Source organism: Ursus arctos, unplaced genomic scaffold (genome assembly GCF_023065955.2).
Source record: "Ursus arctos isolate Adak ecotype North America unplaced genomic scaffold, UrsArc2.0 scaffold_15, whole genome shotgun sequence".
NCBI classification, from domain to species: Eukaryota; Metazoa; Chordata; class Mammalia; order Carnivora; family Ursidae; genus Ursus; species Ursus arctos.
The window spans coordinates 59,684,647-59,704,853 of record NW_026622819.1 but is presented as its reverse complement, the minus strand read 5'-3'; the positions used below and the strand labels follow the sequence as shown (position 1 = coordinate 59,704,853).

General features: G+C 44.3%; 2 protein-coding genes across 5 annotated transcripts in view; both read right to left on the bottom strand.

The window, feature by feature from the left end:
* Positions 1 to 6,881, bottom strand: part of CREBRF (CREB3 regulatory factor) — a 54,758-nt gene extending 47,877 nt beyond the window's left edge. For 3 of the 4 annotated variants that reach the window (XM_026510983.4, XM_026510980.4, XM_044388580.3), the window contains exon 1: positions 6,753 to 6,881. The gene's annotated coding sequence lies outside the window, so the exon portion shown is untranslated. Of the gene's footprint in view, positions 1 to 4,776; positions 5,879 to 6,752 lie in introns of those variants that run through there. The other variant, XM_057312330.1, reaches the window with a different exon arrangement.
* A 2,400-nt stretch (positions 6,882 to 9,281) lies between these two features.
* The window catches only part of ATP6V0E1 (ATPase H+ transporting V0 subunit e1), a 47,114-nt gene continuing 36,188 nt past the window's right edge, over positions 9,282 to 20,207 (bottom strand). Inside the window, exon 4 of the mRNA XM_026510986.3 lies at positions 9,282 to 19,000. The gene's annotated coding sequence lies outside the window, so the exon portion shown is untranslated. The remainder of the gene's footprint in view (positions 19,001 to 20,207) is intronic.

The window sequence follows — 20,207 nt, the reverse complement described above, 5'->3', positions numbered from 1 at the left end:
GACAATTAGTACTTGGAAAGCTATCAAAGCCAAGTTGATCTCACACAATTTTCCAAAAAGGAATCAACTCAGACATAGGTTGCTGTTCAAATGCAAAGCAGCAGACAGTGTGAAAGAATGTTTTTGTTTTGTTTTTAAATAAAGCAAAATGAAGAGGAAAAGTAAGGGTCAAGGGACGCCTGGGTGGCTCAGTCGGTTAGGTCTCTGCCTTGGGCTCAGGTTGTGACCCCAGGGTCCTGGGATCGAGTCCCGCATTGGGCTCCTTGCTCAGTGGGGAGCCTGCTTCTCCCTCTGCTTCCCACTCCCCCTGTTTGTGCGTGCTCTCTCTGACAAATAAATAAAATCTTAAAAAAAAAATAAAGAGTCAAAAAAAGGGGAAAGAAACCCAAAGGGAATAAAGAAAGGGGTGGAAACAAGGAGGTGAGATAAAGGCAAAGGGACCCATTAGGTCAGAATAAAAAGTATCTTGGTACTGACAGATTACAAGAGAGAAGAGAGGTGTGTCAGACTTTGATGAAGGACTAAAAGAAAAACCAAAAACTATGGGAAAAGAGACCATCTAATAAAAGTCAAAGCCAGAGAGTAAAGGGACCAGAGACCTGACAGTGTAGAGCAGGCCTAGGAGTAGAGGACAGAGGAAAACAAAAGAGCCCTTTCCTCCCAAATCTCACCTAGTAGTCTCCTCCTCCTCCTCCCTCTATCCCCTCTCCATGGCCATGTCCTAGGTGAAGCCTTCTCATATCCAAGCCCCACATATACACATCACATACATCTTTTATTTTATTTTTTAAGTAGGCTCTATGCCCAATGTGGGGCTCAAACTCATGACTCCAAGATCAAGAGTCATGCTCCACTGACTGAGCCAGCCAGGCGCCCTGCATATATCTTTTATACCTCCTTGACTGGACTGGAATGCTTCCTTCACTCGTCTTCAAAACACAGTTCAAATGGACCTTTTCTGTAAAGCTTCTCCAACTTTCCTCCAACTTTCTCAGGCAGAGTTACTAGTCCCTCTTCCGTATTTTCAGAACACGTTGTTCTAAAAATTATCCTACTGTTAAACTGCAAGGTCTTGTTTCCTCTAGTAATCTATGGGCAACTCCAGTAGAGGATTCAATAATAAGGATGAAAACACGAACTAACAAACATTTCACAAAACTATCAAGTCCTTTCACAAGTAAAAAATTTTATACATCTTATACAACACAAGTAGGAAGCTAGAAGCCTTGCTGCTTAAAGGAATTCTACAGTGAATCCTTTGAACAAGAGTACAGGCACCTTACCCCTAGTTTCTCCCCATACCATCAAGGACCTTTCCTTAAAGTTTTATTTTTGTAATGCTTTAAATTTCTGTTGAATGGAAAAAATATGATAGAGAAGGCAAACTGCATCAGGAATAGTATGCAGCTGTCAAAGAAGGAAATCCCTCTCTAAAATAAAAATAAAAGCACCTAACCTCTCAAGAGCAGAACATTATATACTAAAGAAAATAAGTGTACAAGAAGAATCTGAAGAAAACTGCAGGACACAAAATCAGCAAGCTCATAATGCTTTCATGGGAAACTATCAATGTCAACAATACCCAAAGACAAATAAGTAAAACATGACTTTGTAACAAAAGATGTAAAAGTAGGTTTGGTGTTAAAAGGACAGAATAGCAGGATGAACAGAGTTGCTAGGAATTAGCGGGGAAATGAGTGATTTAAAAAGTTGTCTGGGGAGGAGAGTTCCAATATAGATTTTGGAAGAAAGGTCATGAACTGGTGAAAAAGCATACAAGGCTTGGCTAGCAACACAATGAGATGGTACTGCAGTCACCAAGTACCACTGCAGTCCCCTGCAACAAACTCTCCCCACGTCTAGTCCTCCCCACTGGGGTGAATCAGACTTATTAACAAGAATGATTTTACAGTACTTCCCCAAGACGAGAAACACTGCTATACAGACGAATAATTGTCCAAACCTCTAAGAAATAAGAGGTTCCACTCACATTTGCCAAACACCCAGAGATCCAAATGTGCCAAGAGCTAATGACAAATCGAAAGGAAAAAGCGCAGGTTGCGTGTGTGTGTGTGTGTGTGTGTGTGTGTGTGTGTGTGTATGGGCATGCTTAGAAGAAATATTTAACAAGTATAACTAATGGAATGTATCTGAAAAAAATTAACAAAAGAATTCAAGGGATTTTTAGACATCATCAAAATAGCTTTTCCATAAACTTTCTCAAAAGAAAAGGGTCAATTTTTAAACGAAAGCTTTTTGTTTCAGCAGATGGTGATTAATTCCTCCCTTCCAACTAAGCCCAGCATCTCTACTAAGAGTAGACTGACTTATTACCTTCCAGATAAGCGGTTTTTAGCAATGCACTCATGTATTTAGGAAGTTCAGAGGCACTAAAAGGTGTCAGGCACAGGGTGAGGCGCTGGGGATGTAAAAATAAAGAGGCGGGCTCTGACCTCAAGCCGCTCATCAGGTAGAGGACAGAAATGGGTAAATACTATACTGCGGTACACGTGCTAATGAGGGTAAACTGAGAGGTCATTAAACTATGAAAAAGAAAACTGAATAGAGATTTGAGAGGTGGTTCTAAGCAGGCAGAAGTATTAGCATATTCAAAGTACGAGAGCTGAGAATACAATAACTGACAATTTCCCAATATCCCACTATGAGACAGAAAACATCATTAATCTCTCCCATTACAAATAAACTGAATTACCCACCGTCACCCAGCCGAATAGCAGGCTAACTAGAACTAGAAACAAGATTACAGGCCACATGATGCTTTTCTGTTTTAAGGGTCAATATATTCTCCTTTCTCAACTGTCATGTTGGCACTTAAAACCCAGTTTAAGTCAACAGAACTGGAGAAATACTGCATAGAAACAAAGCAAAAAGCTACCCATGAAAAAACTAAGTATTTGCCCATGTAATATTTTTAGAGTTTTAGCATCTCCGCTTCAGTGGGCACTTAGTACCACTTCACATTTTCCAAGGAAGGGGACGGGCAGCAACATGTATCTCTTGGGATCTTGTCTGAAAAAGTATCCTACCGTATTTAGGTAATTCTACAAACATCTCAGACAATGACGGCACCATTGGTATGGCTTCCAAATTAACTGCATGATATACATAAGAACTCAGAGGGTTAAGTATTTACTCATTTGACTAACATCTCTTCAAACAGCTGTAAACAGTTTTGCTAGGAATGATACACTAAATGAACTTTTAGACCCTCAATAGGACCATACCCTTGACTATATTAAGGTTCTTAAGTATCATACCTTAAAAAGCAAGAACTTTTCACTCAGAATGCATCTCTAAGATAAACAGGATTTAATATTCCAACATTTGCTTTAAAACATTTTTTTCAGGGGCACCTGGGTGGCTCAGTGGGTTAAGCATCTGACTCCTGATCTCCACTCAGATCCTGATGTCAGGGTCATGTGTTTGAGCCCTGTGTTGGGCTCCACACTGGACGTGGAGCCTACTTTAAAAAAGTAAAAAAAATAAAAGTGGTTTTTTTTTCAGGAAAACATCTATTTGCAAGTGAAATAATATAGAATACAATGCTGCTATGTGCTCTTATTCTAAAAATTCTTCAGGGCAAGAGATAATGTACATTCTGCAAGGGCTCAAATTACTACCTGAAGTGCATATTTATATATTCTGCAGTATCTTTACATCTAAGTAATTAAAACCCAGTGACTGATGTCTTAGAACAGGGGTTGCTAAACAAACTACAACCTTCAACCACAGCCAGTTCTTGTAAATAAATTTTATTAGAATACAGCCCCAAACATATTATCTATGATTGTTTTCATGCTACCATTTGCAGAGCTGAGACGGAGACTATATGGCCCACAAAGCCTAAATATTTACTGTTTGACCATGAACAGAAGAAGTCTTGTCAACCCCTATCTTAAAATCATCAGACTAATAACCTGACAAATTATGTCTAGCCTGAGTTTATCTAGCCTGGAAGATGAACTACTGAATACAATGAAAGATTTTCCTCCCAAACATCCAAGTCAAAACCCACAGGGAAACAAACCTCTGCTGATTAATTCCAAGTCACGTAAGTGTCAATCCTGACTACAAACTATACTTTAAAAGCAAATGGTGGATTTAGCTTAACTTTTTTAAAAACTGTGCTACGTTAATAAACATACAAACTCGTACTTTCACGGTCACTTGTATTGCTAACCACCAGCAGGGAACCATACAAGTTCATTTTTCAGTCCTTAAACTGGCATCCAAGAACCCATACAGAATGAACTAGTAAACCAAGCAGGACATAGTCTAAGAGTCTGTTTTCACTTGTCATGATAGAGAATGGGATGGTAAGTGGAACACCCAAAATCTCTCCTTCTGGATGTATTTAGCCTCTTCTATACTAACTACTCTAAGAATTCCAAAGCTGGTATATAAGTCACATATAAGAATTACACCCAAGTAAGTCCTATCGGATCTATCTGCCATTCTTATTTTATTTTTTGAAGTAAGCCCTAGGCCAAATGTGGTGCTTTAACTCAGGACCGGAGATTAAGAGTTGTATACTCTACCAACTGAGCTAGCCAGGCGCCTATTTGCCATTCTTAAGAAAAATCAATAAATTAATAAACTAATACCTTTATTTGCTGTAAAAGTTATATTTAAAAACGGAAGCCTATAAAAAAACAGGGTAATTATATTTACATATGTGATATTTACATATCATTCTTAACAGAACCGAGTCAAGTATGTCAAAACAATACAGAAATCGACAAATCATTTATTTACCGATTATTCTTCTTCTCCGGTTAACAAAATAGGAGATAATGCAAACTCCTAAATAAATGCAGCCAACTCCTGAATGGCCTCTACGTGATACCCAAGTGCTTAACCAAAGTGCATCAACAGCCTGGTACCCTTGACAATACCAGTGCAGTCACAGGTTGTAAGGTGATGTTAATATAAAGCTAAATCAAGCATTTAATAAGGCTGACAGGATGCCAAAATAATCAGAAAACAAAGCAAAATAACTGATTTTCTAATTACTGATACCATTTCCCCCTTCATCTTTGGTGTTTTCCCAGCGATTTTGGATAAAAAAAAAATGGGAAAAAAATATTTAGAAGTACAATCAAGTGACAACCAGTTTACCACAGATTACCAGATTTACATAAAAGTCTTATTTCCTGCTTTTTAAAAAGAAGTCAGTCAGATTTTGATCCTATTCCTCACCTGCAGGATATTCACAAAGTCCTAAAGAACCTTCAAAACTAAATAATTTTCTCAAGGCTCAGTTTTCTTATGAAGTTGATTCACATGAGCTACAAATCTATGTAAGCAGGAGGGGCAAATTACTACTAGGACTAGGACTCCAAAGTGCGAGGGCGAGCTTTAGAAGGTACTCTGATGAAAAAATGGAAACCCCACCCAGCTCTTAACTTTCTCGGCTTTTTCTAGTCCTGGTTTTCTGTGCAAAATCCAGAAAAGCAGAACTTCCTCCTCACTGCCTGCCTCTATGTGAGGCCTTGTGCCGAAATTCAGACCGCTAGTTATCCAAGTACCTTCTTAAGGTAGTCTTAAGGCTCAAGCCCGCTCAGAAACAGCAAAAAGGTTTGCTTTCTTGGGTTAGAGGAGAGCAATTACAGGGTTTGGCGGCCGTGTTTGTCAGGAAGGGTAGGGCCGAGAAAGAGGGAGAATCCAGAGACTGAGCTCCATCTAGTCCCAGGAACCACCCCCAGGGGCGGCTAGACTGCCCTCGGTACTTCCCTGCCTCCTCTGCTCGAGAGGGGAGAGCGGTGGGTCGGGGTCTGGCTCCCCTGAGCTACTTCCTGGTCCGATCGGACTCGCCTTCGGACACCCGAAACGCCCCCGGCCCGGCTCCCTCGCCCTTTGCCCTGTCTCCTCCCCTCTCAGTGACCCACCACCACTGGTCCCCTCCCATCTAACATGGCCGCCCCACCCGGCCCACCCCCGGCACAGCCTAACCAATTGGGGAGCCCGCGGCACCGCCTCCCCCACGTCCATTGGCGCAGCAGCCTCCATACGCCTGTCCCATTGGACGGCATGGCCTGCCACTCCGCGCTGAGGGCTCCGCCTACGAGCCGCTTCAAGCTGCTTTGAGAAGACATATAAACAAATCCCGGAGGGAGGCCCCTCTCGCCCGTCTCTGGGGCGGAGACGGGAAGGGGGAGCGGCTACCCCAGAGACACCCCTGCCTGGAACCCCCCCCCCACCCCCAGCCAGCGCTTCCTCGTCTCCTGCTTGCCCCGTTCCAACCTTCGTGGCCCCGGCCCTTCCTCACACGCCCCTCTCTCTCCTCCCCCGCCAGCCTCGCCTCCCCTCCCTTCCCCGGCCCCTCCCACCCGCTCGCTTCTCTGACAGGCCGGTTGCCGGCAGCCACGGCCCCGGGCTCGGAGGCAGCACTGAAGGGCCGGGCGGCCTGGCAGGGCAGACGCCTGGCGTTGCCCACCCCTGGCCTAGCCTGCCGCCCACCCGTGGGTCCCCTGTACCGCCGCCCCGCGCTTTTATATAACCGTCCCGGGCCGGGGGTGGGGGAGGGGAACCGAAGACCCCGTGACCGGCAGGCGGCAGCCTGAGGCCCGCGCGCCCCCAGACTCGGCCCTGGTCCCGGCCGCCCCGCGCCGGCCCGGCTCAGAGCCCCGGCGCTGCTGCCTCGTAGGCCAGCGGCCCTCCTCCGCCCCCCACCCGGCTACTCCCCCAGCCCAGACCCCTGCGGGCTCCGGGCGGAGAGCAGCGGAGCTCACCTGTGGGTGTGGGGGCGGCTCAGGGGCTGGGTCCGGTTCCGCTGCAGGGGCCGCGGCCCCTCTCCATGCTGCCTCGGTTTGTTTTGTTTATGTCCTTCCTGACGGGTTCCCGGAAATCGCGTGACTCGCCCCCCTCACGTGGGCCGCGGCGAGGAGGAGGAGGGAGGCGGGGGCCCGCCGGCCTCCGGCCAATCGGGAGGCGTCCTGCAACCCGGCCAATCAGGAGCTCGTCCCGGCTTGGGCACCCCTGTCACATGACGCCGGAGGGGCGGATTGCCGGGAAAAACCAGGAAGAGAGGGCGGAGCGGGGGCTCGGCGCCTGCCACTGCAGCGTGGGCGTGGGCCGTCTTTGATACAGAGCCAGACTCACGTTTGTAGAGGAGGTTCGTTTACGAAAGCTTTCTCATCCAGCGTTTTATCTGCTCTCACAACTGCACGGTGAGGCCCGAAGTGTCCGTATAGCCATTTATATTTATGCCCATTTGTATTTACATTCTAAGTTCAGTGAAACTTGAAAGGGGCTACGGGAACAGAGGGCATTAACTTGAGAGGAATTTTATCAACTTTGTTTTATGTAAGTCCTCCACATCTGAACCTCTTAATTCGCTGAGACTGACCTTGCCTTCAGTCATTCGTTCATTCAACTATTATTTATTGCGTACGTAAGCCCGAGACATTGGGATCAATCAGATTGCGTGCACCTTTAAGAGAAAGAATACCTGTACACAACTATACAAACAGAATGCTACTAGAAGCGCCTAGGCAGACAGACTTCGTTATTCATGTGCCCGAAGTTTCCTTGTGCTATATAATCCTCTTAATAACAACAGCGACCCTTTGCTACTGAACGTGTACTATGTGGTAGGCTCATCATCTCATTTAGTTAACCCTACAGGTACACGCAATGGTAATATACCGATTTTTGCAGACGGGCAAATTAAGGCTCAGAGGGATAACTTGCTCAAGGTCAGGCTGCTAGTAAATGAACCAGCTGGGCCCAGAACCCAGGTCTGTTGCCACAGCCTGTGCTACCAGACTGCTCTTTATACTTAAGGGCACAGAATTTATCTTCTGAGCACAGAACAGAAATACGATTTTAGTAAGCATGGAGAAAGGAGGATTAGAGAACAGAAATGCTTGGCAAGATTCCCTCAGGATGTCAGTTTTCTCTTAGGAGTAATTGCCTTAGAAATCGCGGCTCTCCCTTGCACAGACCTAGGGAAGTATTATAATGTTAATGTCAAAACCATGGACTTTGGAATCAGAAAGACTTCTAAAGATCATAAGCTTCAAGAGGGCAGGGATTAGCCCTGCTGTTTCTCCTCTCCTTTTCATGCCTGCCACACAGGCAGTCATTAAATACTGGTTGAATAACAGCCTGGATTTGAATCTTTGCTCTACCACGTGTTAACCAGCACAAATTATTTAACTTCTGTCAGGCTCCTCTGTAAGTACCTCATGGGGTTGATGTGAGAATTGAGTGGAAAAATTCATATGAAGCACTTACCACAGTGTGTCGCATATAGTGAGCATTTAATGAATGGTAGCATTATTAGATTGTTTCAAAGACATCATTTAGAAGATGTACTGTAAGCTAAATAGCAAGTAAGGATAATTCTAGACTTTAGCAGTTTAACAGTCACTAAAATAATACTTGTGTAAACAGTACTAATAGGTGGGTATGTGTAGATACCTAAGGGGAAAGTAAAGTAAATCTCACCTCTGCATCCTTCAAAATGCCTTGGGGTCTCAGTACCCAATGAAGGAGTATTTTCCCTACTGCACAGGAAGTACCAGGATTACCATTTTCTTTTTTAAGTCTAACATACCACATTCTAATTTTCCATATCGATGGGAGTTTAAAATTGAAACACCAAAAGAAAAACTGGCTTGGGAAGTTGGAGCCAGTTTCCACTTACTCGTTCATATTTGATTCCTGCATTAAATCCCCATGGAATACATTACAGACTATCCTTTCTTGTAATACTATGCTTGGAAAAACTCCAGCAGATGGCTAGCTCTTCCACGATTCCACTGCCCTTCTGACGGTCATTTTCATACTTCTGGCCAACAGTCTGCAGGGGTCAAGGAGCAGCCTGATTCTTCTAGCACGTGGCTCTGCCACTGAAGGAGCTCACTAGTGAGTTATGTTGGATTCCCACCTTTGCATTTTCCCGTCTCAGAAAGGACAGTTTTAGGTAACGGACACCTTTCCATCACGGTTTGTTAATGACCATATCCTGCTCTGAAGTGAATGAAATCACTAACTGCTAATTGATGTGTGTCTCTCTGGGTTTCATCTGCCAGATTATGCCACAATCAAAATTGGCAGGAAATGGGGACTCTGGAATAGCCTTGGCTTGAGGTTCAGGAGACTCTTCTTATTCTAGCCACAAAGTAGGAACCAGCTGCCATCACCTCTTCCAAAGTGCTTAACCTTGCTTCTGCAGAATCAAGAGCCTGAGTCAAAAAGTATGTGTTACACAAACATGACACAATGCAGGAAACAAAGCAATAGTTAGGACTCCATTGAACTCTTAAAAATAAATTATTTATTTTTTGATTAGGTAACATATACACAGCACAAAATTCAAAAGGTACAAAAAGATATTCAGTATTAAATCTCCCTCCCACCCCTGTTCCCTGGCCACTCATTTTCCCCGCTTAACAAGCACCCATGCTTTGTGTATCCTCCCCGCGGTATTTTCTGATATGCTGACATTTCACGCACTTTAAACCTCGAAGTATCTGAAATGATGTTCTTGGACCCAAGATTTCAATTTGAGCTCTACTGACTCTGAGATCCAGGATGAGGGGCGGGACCTCTCTGGGTTCCCCTTTCTTCACCATGAGGAATCTGGACTAGAACTGGATGTTCTCACCAACCTTCTAACTTTTAACACTGAGTTCTCCTGAAAATAATTAAAAGAGTTGCCACCAGTCCTAACTTTCCTTACGACCTAAAGTTTGCGGTTCTTCCTTAGAGCACAGACTGAGCTCTGCCTGCTCATTAGGAACACATCTGAATGCGTGTCATCCTTTCGAGTCTAAGTGTTTTCTTTCCGCGCCCCTCTGGACCTGTGTGATACCTTAACATTTCACAGCTTCAGAAGTGAGATTAATTAACTCAAAGCTGGAAGATCTCCAGGAAAAGCTGTGTCCTTCTCACACTTTTAAAAACTGATTTTTCTTCCTGAGGAGACTGGCGCATTGCTGAGGGTGAATCTAAAAGATACTAACTGATGGTTGGCAATTGGCACCCATCCCTCATTCACCTCTCCTACAAAACATTCTTGGGGGGAAGAAGAGTCCAGCTCTTCCCCTTGCCTTAACCTCTCAATAGGATGCAGTATCCTTTATGTTACAGCTCTGAGCTTTGGTTTCTTACTTCTCTTGGAAAGTACCAAGTTCAGTCCCAAGGCTCTTCTCTAGTCTATCCGTTATTTACCCTGATTCCTCACTCCCTGTACGCAGAACTAGGTCTGCCGTGAGATAGGAACTTAATAATCGCTGCGGTCAAATTCCCACTCATCCTCCACGACTCAAGATCCCACATCTTTGATGAAGTCTATTTCTACCACGTCTATTACTGCCTCATTAATATCCTTTCCTCTACCATCCAACTGAGCACTTCAAGTACTTATTGCTCTGTACTATTCATAGGATGTGTGCTATTATGTCCTCAATTAAAGCAAGTGGTGTAACACTAATACATCCTTGAATTATGGAGAATGAAAGGCACGTCATCAGACAGCATACTCAAGCCTGTGTTTAGGGATGGGTAGTGGAAGACAAGAGATAGAAATAAACTGACCCCTGTGGAGTGTCTGATGTGTGCACGAAGACACAGTCCTCGCCTTGGAGGAACTCAGAACCTGAAGGAGAGTGACGTGGAAAGCTTACAACAGAACAACAGAGTTTGTACGACGGGAGGCCCTGTTGCAGGGGTTAACATGATAGCTATGTGTTTCCGGGCCACTTTCTTGCTAACTTATTTGAGCAAGATACTAAGCTGACTGTTCTTGATCTCTCTCGTGCACCAGGTTGATTCTGAACATCAAATGTAGAACCCGGTGCATAACGGCAGGCAACGGTGTTGCCCCCCCCCCCCCCCACCTTCCAGGAAGGAATGTGGCTAGAAGCTTCTTAGAGGAGAAGCAGCAGCAAAGGGAAAGTAACAGCAAGAGAAGGCAGCCAGCAACTCAGACTGTTTTGAGATTCCATTACCTTCCAAGGCAGCATTCCTATCAAAATTGTTTTGTCTGTTTCGTGAAGACTGAAAACTTCTAGGACAACTAGTAGCTCCTGTGGGGTTTTGTTTCTGGTTTGGTTTTGTTTTTTGTCAGCGCTAAGCTGAACATACACTGTTAGTTTCAGCAACTCAAACTGATAGCAAGCCAGGAAGCCAGGGAGTGAGAACAATCTAGCATTTGTTGTAGGAAATACTCCCAAAGGACAGGTACAATAAGACATTCTTGTTGGTGAGGCCCGAAGTAGGCCGATAAAAACAGAAAGTAGAGGAACAGATCGATAAGCAGCAGGAAGCAAGCCCTGTAGTTGTGATAACAGTTTGTTGAACTACAGATGGAAGCACGCTCCCAAAGAGCGAATCCAGGCTAAAACTATGAAGCTGGATTTCCACATCCAGGAAGTGAACAGTCCAGAGGGGTTGCTAAAAGAAAGGAGTAATAATAAAAAGTTCAGAGAACTGAAAGTGAAGTTAGGGGGTCCTGTGTATCCAAGGTTTTTGTTTTCCCCACAAATTCACAATGTCATAAATTTCCCTCGTGCGACAACGAAACCAGGGATGGTGCCCACCAGTGCTGAGTTTTCCTCCTGTCTTCACAGGGTCCAGCCCAAGAATGAGAGGTGTAAAAGAAACAGGTGCCATATTCTGCACCTGTTTTCACACACCAGTCGGCAGGGAGACCTAAAGCTCGTTAACAAACCTGAATGGCAACTGCAGATACTATCCTGTTAGGAAGGGCAGTCCCAGGAGGAAGCCGCACTCCTCGGCCCCCATACCTCAGTGCCCACCTAGGATCCTGTGGGGCTGCCTGCCTTTCCATACAGAGCCTCAGGGCACCTTGTCAACCTGGGCAGCACACCTGTCACTCAGGCAAAAGCCAGAAGGATTATGGCTGCAGGAGTCCTGGTAAGCTGGCCAGGACTTCACTGGTGCCCCTACAACCAGCTGGCTCCACATGAAGGGGCTTCCTGCCCATTTATCCAAGCATCTCTTCCCAACTTGGTAAAGGAGGAAGTCGCCTTTGGGAAAACTGGGAGTAGGGGTGGAAACTGAAGTGAGATTAGGACAAAGTAAGGGGCAGTTCTCCTCTCCTTCTAACAAAGGAAGTATTAACAGGTTTAGGTTCCTGTAAACACCATGGGAGAAAAGAGGACCAGGTTGGTGGTCTTTTCTCCTCCCTGCGGTTTGAGGGACACAAAGAAGTTGGGACTAATAGAGAGGAGAGAGATGTGCAATGCTCCTCCTTGCCGAGTCCTGCCTGCGTTATAGTCTGGTGAAGGGTAAAGTCCTTAGGGCCTGGCATACAGCAAGAAACAGGGAAGGGTCAGCTATTGTTGATATTATTTGTATTAGGTTAACTCCACGCCCAATGTAGGGCTCAAACCCACGCCCCGAGATCAATAGTTGCATGCCCCACCAACTGAGCCAGCCAGATGTCCCTATTGTTGATATTATTAACAATGGTTCTCAACCTTTCTAGGGGTCTGATGAAAGCCATATACTTGTTCCCCAGAAAAACACATATAAGTATACACACACCTAATTTCCCAGATAATTTCAGGGTGAAACTAAGTCACATAACCTTAGCGCCTCCAGCCATAAAACAGGATTATGTCCCACTTATTCATACGACAATGTATGTTAGGAAGCTGGAGGTGAGGGTGGCGCTGACTGCTGTTCAAGCCATGGCGTTTACCTTAGATCTCTAGATTCCTCTTCTTTCTTTGCCCACCACTTAAGAGTGGGTGCTTGTAAGGTCTCAAGCCTAGACTGCGTCTCTTCTCACTCTACACACTCTTCCTGGCCCCCTTATCCACACCCACAGGTTCAGTAATATCCATGCTGGTGCCTCATGCTCCACCTCCAGCCCAGTCTTCCTGCCCAACTTCCAGACCCACATAACAATGGCCCACTGGGTATCCGCATACCTCTGGCACCTGCAAATTCTCATTGTCCGCAACTGAACTCATCACTGCCCCCATCTCAGTGAAAGACTCCAATGTCCACCCAGCAGGGAACCTGCCTGCAGTCGTTGACTCCTTCATGTCCCTTAACAACCTCCCTCCCCCAACATCCATTCAATCATCTGTATGTGCTAATACGTGCTAGCCCCCAATACACTACTTCTCTAACTCCATTTCATTCCTATCACCATAATCCAGGATACTTCTTCCTTTGGGACTCCTGCAACAGCTTCATCAATTGTTCACCTAGCTCTTAATCATCCTCTGGGTTTACTCTTAAAGTGCATTTCCTTCAAGAAGCCTCCCCCTACCATTAGTGTTTCTAGTGCTGTTACTCAGCAACCAGTATGTCCAAGGCTCGGCACCTGGCTACCGTGGGCTCCACCCACCAGGAGCACCTGGGAGCCAATTGTCTCTCGCTGCTAAACTCTAAACTCCAGCTCAGGGCTGAGTCTCTTCTGCTTCCCACTGTCTCAAGCGGCTAACATCAGGATAAAGAACAGGAGCTGAAAATACCTGTTGAATGTTGTTGAAAAGCTTTTGTGGCTTGGAAAGTCACACTCAGCTTCCCAACTCATGCTTCCTCAATTACATCGCCTACTTTTACAGAACATCTGCTCTGCTGGTTCTGTTTTGGAGTGGCAGCCCACAGTGTAGTACCACACTTTGGACAGTGTAAGGAAACTATGGCAACCGTGTCAAAATCCTGACAGCAACTTCAGTCAAATCCTGACTGGATTCATGTGGGTAGCGGTGGTAGTCACTGAGCACCCTTAGCCACTAGAATACTCCTGTTTTGGAATTGGCCGGGGGGTGGGGAGGGGTAGGTGAGAGTTGGGGTAACACAGGGCCAATACATTTCACAAGGAGGGGGTTTTAACTGAAGCAGAGACACAGCCTGCATGAAAGACTTGCTTGGAGCACTTGGGAGGGAAAGAACAGTGGGGCTTATTCTAACCCACGTGGGACCCCGGAACATCAATATCCCAGGCTTCCACTTTCCTGTGTGGGCAGAATCAAAATCAATGCTCCCTTTTCATTTCACCATGCCGTCACTGTGAGCACCTACACAAAAGGAGGCCAGAGTGTTACAAGCCGAATGCTCTGTACTCTGTCCTGCACAATGGAAACAGTCAATTAGAACTGCTGTGTGAACTCGCGGATTTTCATTGATTCAGAATAGCTTCAGTGTTTTAATCTAGCTGACTTTGTTTCCCCTGACCCTGAATTACTCTTAAAACAAACAAACAAACAAACAAACAAACAAACAAACGAACAACAACCTGTGTGTGTGGGGGGGGTATATAATGGATGCAGGAGGTATTAACACTATTCTGACAATGGTCCCCTCCAAAACACCTTTTCCCCCCGATTATAAATGTAATACATGCTCTTTGTGAAAAATATAAAAAGTTGCAAAAGAAATTATCAACATTTTGGTCTCTCTCTCACCAGGCTTTTTACTATGTACATAAGTTTAAAACCCTGTCTTTTTTCCTTAATATTTTATTATTTTTTGTTATTAAAATAATTTTTATCGTTTCTTCTTTTTACACAGGTAATACCTTTTCATTGAAGAAAATGCTAAAAAGGAAAAAAAATTTGAATCATCTGCAGTTCCCATCCAGAGGCAGTGCTAGTACTTTTATCTTTTCAATCTCATTTCTAGGCATACATTGCAGAAAAAAAGAAATTACTAAATGTACCGCACTCCTGTAGTCGGATGCAGTATGACTTATTTGAGCGTCTCCTTATGTTGGGCATTCAGGTTGCTTTCCATTAATTGTGCTATGATAAATATCCTTTATGGTGGTTATTTTACACTGTGCTTTTTTTCTTCTTTGAAAATTAAGGATTTTCTACAATTAATTCCATCCATTCAACTCTTGAGAGAAAGGTGAAATAAAGGAGCAGGAAAGAAAGTAACACGTAAGTTTTGCCTAAGGTCCTATCTTCATTTTAAATATATTTGTTCTTCAAACAGAAGAGAGCACTTGCATAGAAGGATGGGGTAGTGAAACCATTCTTTTAGAATGCCTAGATATGTATTTTAAGATATAATTTAAATATAGTTAGTAAAGGAGCAATTGACTGTTCAAATTTTTGGAAGATGAAATCCAGGACCAAATCTTCCATGAGTCCAAGCAACAATTTAAAATCATTTCTCGGGGCGCTTGGGGGGGGCTCAGTGGGTTGTGCACTGGACTCTTGGTTTTGGCTCAGGTCATGATCTCAGGGTCTTAAGAGTGAGCCCCCCTGGGGCTCTGCACGCACTCGGTGGGGAGTCTGCTTGAGATGCTCTTTCTCTCCCTCTCTCTGCCCCTCCCCCCACTCACACGCACACTCTAAAATAAATAAATCTTCTAAAAACATCATTTCTCAATTTTAACACTTACCATTGTTAAAAAACTGGCCAGCAGAAATGAGCCAAAAGACACTACTTCTGAAGTAATGCCAAAGTAAGATATGATAAAATATCGTTGGGTCAGTGATAAGGGTACAGACATCATAATATGTTTAAAGAAAACAACAAAAACACTGTTCAGAGAAAACAATGACATTCAGACTACATCTTAAATCATGCCAAAAATACTCCCGTTCTGGTAGAAGAGCTTAGAGGGCTCACATAGAACCTGGAAGGGCAGGAAGGATGTGGTCCAGACACTTATGCTAGGACTGTTTCTAAGAGATCTATCTCCCTGCTCAGAGGTCAGGCCTGGAGCCTGGTGTATGTCTTTGATTTTTCTGTAACCCAAGTACAAATGACCAGTCAAAAGGGAAACCACACATAGGAAAAAAAAAAAAAAAAAACCAGCTGGCTGCCCCTCTAGGGGCTGTCTTTATAGAAAAGTCATCAGGGGATCCTAGCAGTTTTGTCATTTCTTTAGAGAATACTCTTTGTGTGTTATTAAAAGTTACAATTCATCTTCACCGACAACATCTCACTTGGTAACAAGCTTGTATAGCAGAAAAGGCAGGTATTATCCCCACTTCGTAGATGAAAAAACTGAGGCTCAGAAGTTAAATGATTTGCTCCAAGTGAATACCACTTGCAACTGATGGAGTAAGACTGCAAACCTGGGGCCTCTCCGAGTCTAATGATCACGCCAGCAGTCCACACCATGTTCATCTGGACAGGCTTTGGAGGAGCAGGATATTTCCAATATCCTTTTAAAGGGCTGCATGGGGCTCCTTCCAAGCTGGGGTCCCGGCAATCACTGAAGCAAGAGAACTGTCAAAGGAAATGTGATTCACAGCCATCCATCCATCTCAGAGGATGGGCCATGTTGTAACAAAAGGGGTCAATTACTAGGAATGAAGTGGGGAGAAAACATGTATCCGAGTTTACATATTAGTTGTATTTAATATTCTCAAAAATGTTATAAATGAGGAAACAGGCCCAAGGGTTATGTGACTTCCTGGAGAAAGAGAACTTAGCAAGTTTCCCTCACAAAAAATAAGTTGATCTCCTCATTCCCTCATGTCAACAATGGCCATAAAGCTAGGTGGTGAGTCACAGTACCCGGCCTTTAGGGGCTTGTGATCAATCTTCCTGGGAAGTCTCTGATCTCCAACTTGGCTAGGACATGAGCTTTCTTCTTCATAGGCTTTGTGCTGAGGCCATTAGGGCCTCACTAGCAATAAGTCCCACTAGGGTTTGGAGAGGAGCCTCCAGGTTCAGGCCTGAGCGGCAATTAGGGCCTTTTACTTCCCTAGAAGGCTTACTGAGCAGGATGGTCCCTGGCACAGAATCAGTCCCTTCAGTACTCACACCCTTGTGTTTCTCAGGGTTATTAATGCAGCCAACACACTAATCTTCCTGACTTGTGCCCGTAGGAATTGGATCCCAAAGTGGCAAGTCCAAATGCAAAAAGTAATGTAATCCAGTTGACTTCCCAAAATGTCTGAGAGCAAATGGGAAGTACAAAATGGATCAGCACAAAGTAACAGAATAAGGCAGCATTCAGGGACTTGGGTCAGCTAGGCTTATGACCTCTGCTTTCAGCTATGCCATTAAATTGGAACTGTGCCCAACCACGATCATGAACGCTGTCTTCCATCACTGCCGCAAGCACGCCACAGCTAAGGTCTGCTGTGCTGAAACAACGTGGGCTCCCTATCAGCTAAGCCATATGCTGAACTCAAGACAGGCGAAAGCAACACCCAAAGGAAGCACCATTACAACAGAGACATCACAAGCCTCAGCTTCAAAACCATGGTGCTTTGCAAGAAAGCACTGCAGAGTGGTAGTTGGGAAGACTTTAGGCTGACCCCCAGTGCTAATGGGATGCAGGGCCTGACTTGAAGAATCTGGGTAGATAGCTGCAATGGAGTCACACTTCCCCCATGGTTAGGGTTCAGAGACTGTGGCACCCTTTATGTACCTACAGTAACCACCAGCATTGCTTTCTTCGATGACAAATACTAAGGTCAAGTGAATTGCTCTGATGGGAGACAGCCTGGCAGAATTCTTCCCTAATACCCGAAACCCAACATTGGCTCCAACTCTGGGAAAAGCAGAGTGGCAAGTGAGAAGGGCTCCAGAGGGGAAATTACAAAACACGGATCCTACTCCCTGCTCTGCCTCTGAGCAACTGCATTAAACTAGGCAAGCAATCTCCCCGTCTGGGCTCAGATGCCTTACCGGTAAAACCACTGGGGTTAGCTAGTGTTTGCCCCTATGATCCCTCCAGCGTTAGATCTTCAGTGTTTTATGGATTCCATGAAATTAGCTAAAAAGACCCTTTGCTGAAAATGTAAAGTATGGAGTTGCCTCTCAGGAAAATTCAAAGTTCAAAATAAAAGTCAAGAATGGAAAGAAAGAAACGAAAGCAGGACAGTCCTTTCAACTTGAAACTCTTCTGTTTTAAGAACAGCAAAGCAACGAGTTCAGACAGTTTGGGAGGAATAGAAAAGCACAAACTGCAAAACAGGAAATCCATTCTTGGCTTGGCTGGCTGTCAAAAAGCCATGGGCTGGTGAAAACTCAGATCCATTTAAATTTTTAATTTCTTAAAGCTAATAAAGTCCCCAAATTAGTGAATTATTCAGATGACCGCTACCAAAACACAGAATTCCTGTCCCATCCCAGGCTTTTTAATCCGTCCTGATTTCTCCAGTCCTAACTGTGAGGGTGGGATGGTACAAGGAATTGCCGGTTCCACCTGTGCCTGTGCCGAGTACAGACTCTCTAGCAGCTCGCCATCGTAACCCCTGTTCTACGGACAATGGTCTCACACGGCCTTGTCTTACAGTTCTATGGTCTACAGACCGACCTTACCTCTCCAGACTGTGCATCACCTCTTGAACTTGTAGGGACCTCGATTTCCACACCTTTGATTCCTCCAGTGCCTTGGCTATAGTAAGCGCTCAAATGATGACTAATGATTAAGAGAGTACTCACCAGTCTCCTCAGGTATGTCAAACTACATGACCAGGCTTACATTTCCAACCTCAGTTTGAACTACAAAAATCATTTTTTTTAAGGGCATGATCTAGAGACAGAAAAGCGAACAAAAATGAACTTAATAAACACTGAAACCAGATTTCCACAGAAAGCAGAAAAATAATTTATTCCAGTAGATGGCAGAAATAAGAAAGTCATCCTGAAAATATACTTTGGTGTAATTCTGTTGGGACAGATATTCCCTCTGAACATACTCTCCTACTGACTGCCCCACTGGGTTCTGTCTTGTGACAGTTTAAACGCTTTGCTGATTCCCATGTTGTGACCAGGCAGGAGTCATCTTCAAGCTCACAGGTTCCAAGGAGAGAGCAATGTATTTCTCAGAAGAATAGCACCTTCTATGTCAGAAGGTGCATAAACATTTTACAGAGTCAGCACAGTTTAGGTTAAGTAGGCACATAATTTGTCAAAATGTAAAAAAGGTGACAGGAAAAAATACTGCATTGTAGAATAAAATATTCAAATGCGGTGTGAATATTTAAGGCAGCTGATGGCCAAAAGAGGCGAGTCAAAGAAGGTGGTCTGGGTTTGGAGTTGATTTTGCATCTAGAGGAATTCTCTTCGTGACCTGCAAAACAAAGCCGTTCTAGTAACTGATCCTTACGCCGTCCTTAAGAGGGCAAAAGGTTAGTAACATCGAGAAAAGTCAATCAGGCCACTAATTTAAAAATATATAGCTACTCAATAAATACTTGAATGAAAAGTGGGCTCAAGTAATGTCCCAGTTTGGGCAGGTTTTGCAGGGCTGTGACAATAGGTCCGATTACCGAGGACATTGCTGAACCCAGGATCACAAGTAACAGTTTGTGTCATGGAAAGCAGGAAGCTGACTCAGACTGATCCTACTGGAATCTAATGAGTGCATGTCAAGAATCTGTATTTGCCCCTTTCCTCTTACAGTTTGCAAACATTTAAAATAGGAATCGTCACGGATCAAACTGATAGCAGAGGTTGCATAAACTCCCTTATATAAAGCTTAAAGGACCGTACAGGGGTGCTGGGGTGGCTCAGTCAGTTAATCGTCTGCCTTGGGCTCAGGTCACGATTTCAGGGTCCTGGGATCAAGCCCCGCATCGGGCTCCCTGCTCAGTGGGGAGTCTGCTCCTCCCCCCTTTGCCTGTGCCCTCTCTCTGTCAAATAAATAAATCTTAAAAAAAGAAAAAATAAAGGACTATATAAACAAAGCCACATATGCTGCTTTCAAAATGAAAAACCAATAACGAGAATATAAAAATTAAGTAAATAGTGGCTTTCAAAGGAAATTTCCACACAAAGCCTGAGTCACTGGAAAAGAAAAGCTGGCTACGGGGCGCCTGGGTGGCTCCGTCAGTTAACAGTCTTCCTTCACAGTTGACCAAGATTAGAGCAGAAATCAATGAATTAGAAACCAGGAGTACAGTAGAGCAGATCAACAGGACTAGAAGCTGGTTCTTTGAGAGAACCAATAAAATTGACAAACCGCTGACAAGACTTATCCAAAAGAATAGAGAAAGGACCCAAATTAATAGAATTATGAATGAAAAAGGAGAGGTCACGACCAACACCAATGAAATTGGAAGGATTACTAGAAACTTTTATCAATAGCTATATGCCAATAAATTAAGCAATCTGGAAGAGATGGAGGCCTTCCTGGAAACCTATAAACCACCAAGACTGAAAGAGGAAGAAACTGATTTTTTAAACAGGCCAATTAATTATGAAGAGATTGAGTCAGTGATAAACAACCTTCCAAATAACAAAACTCCAGGCCCAGATGGTTTTCCTGGGGAATTCTA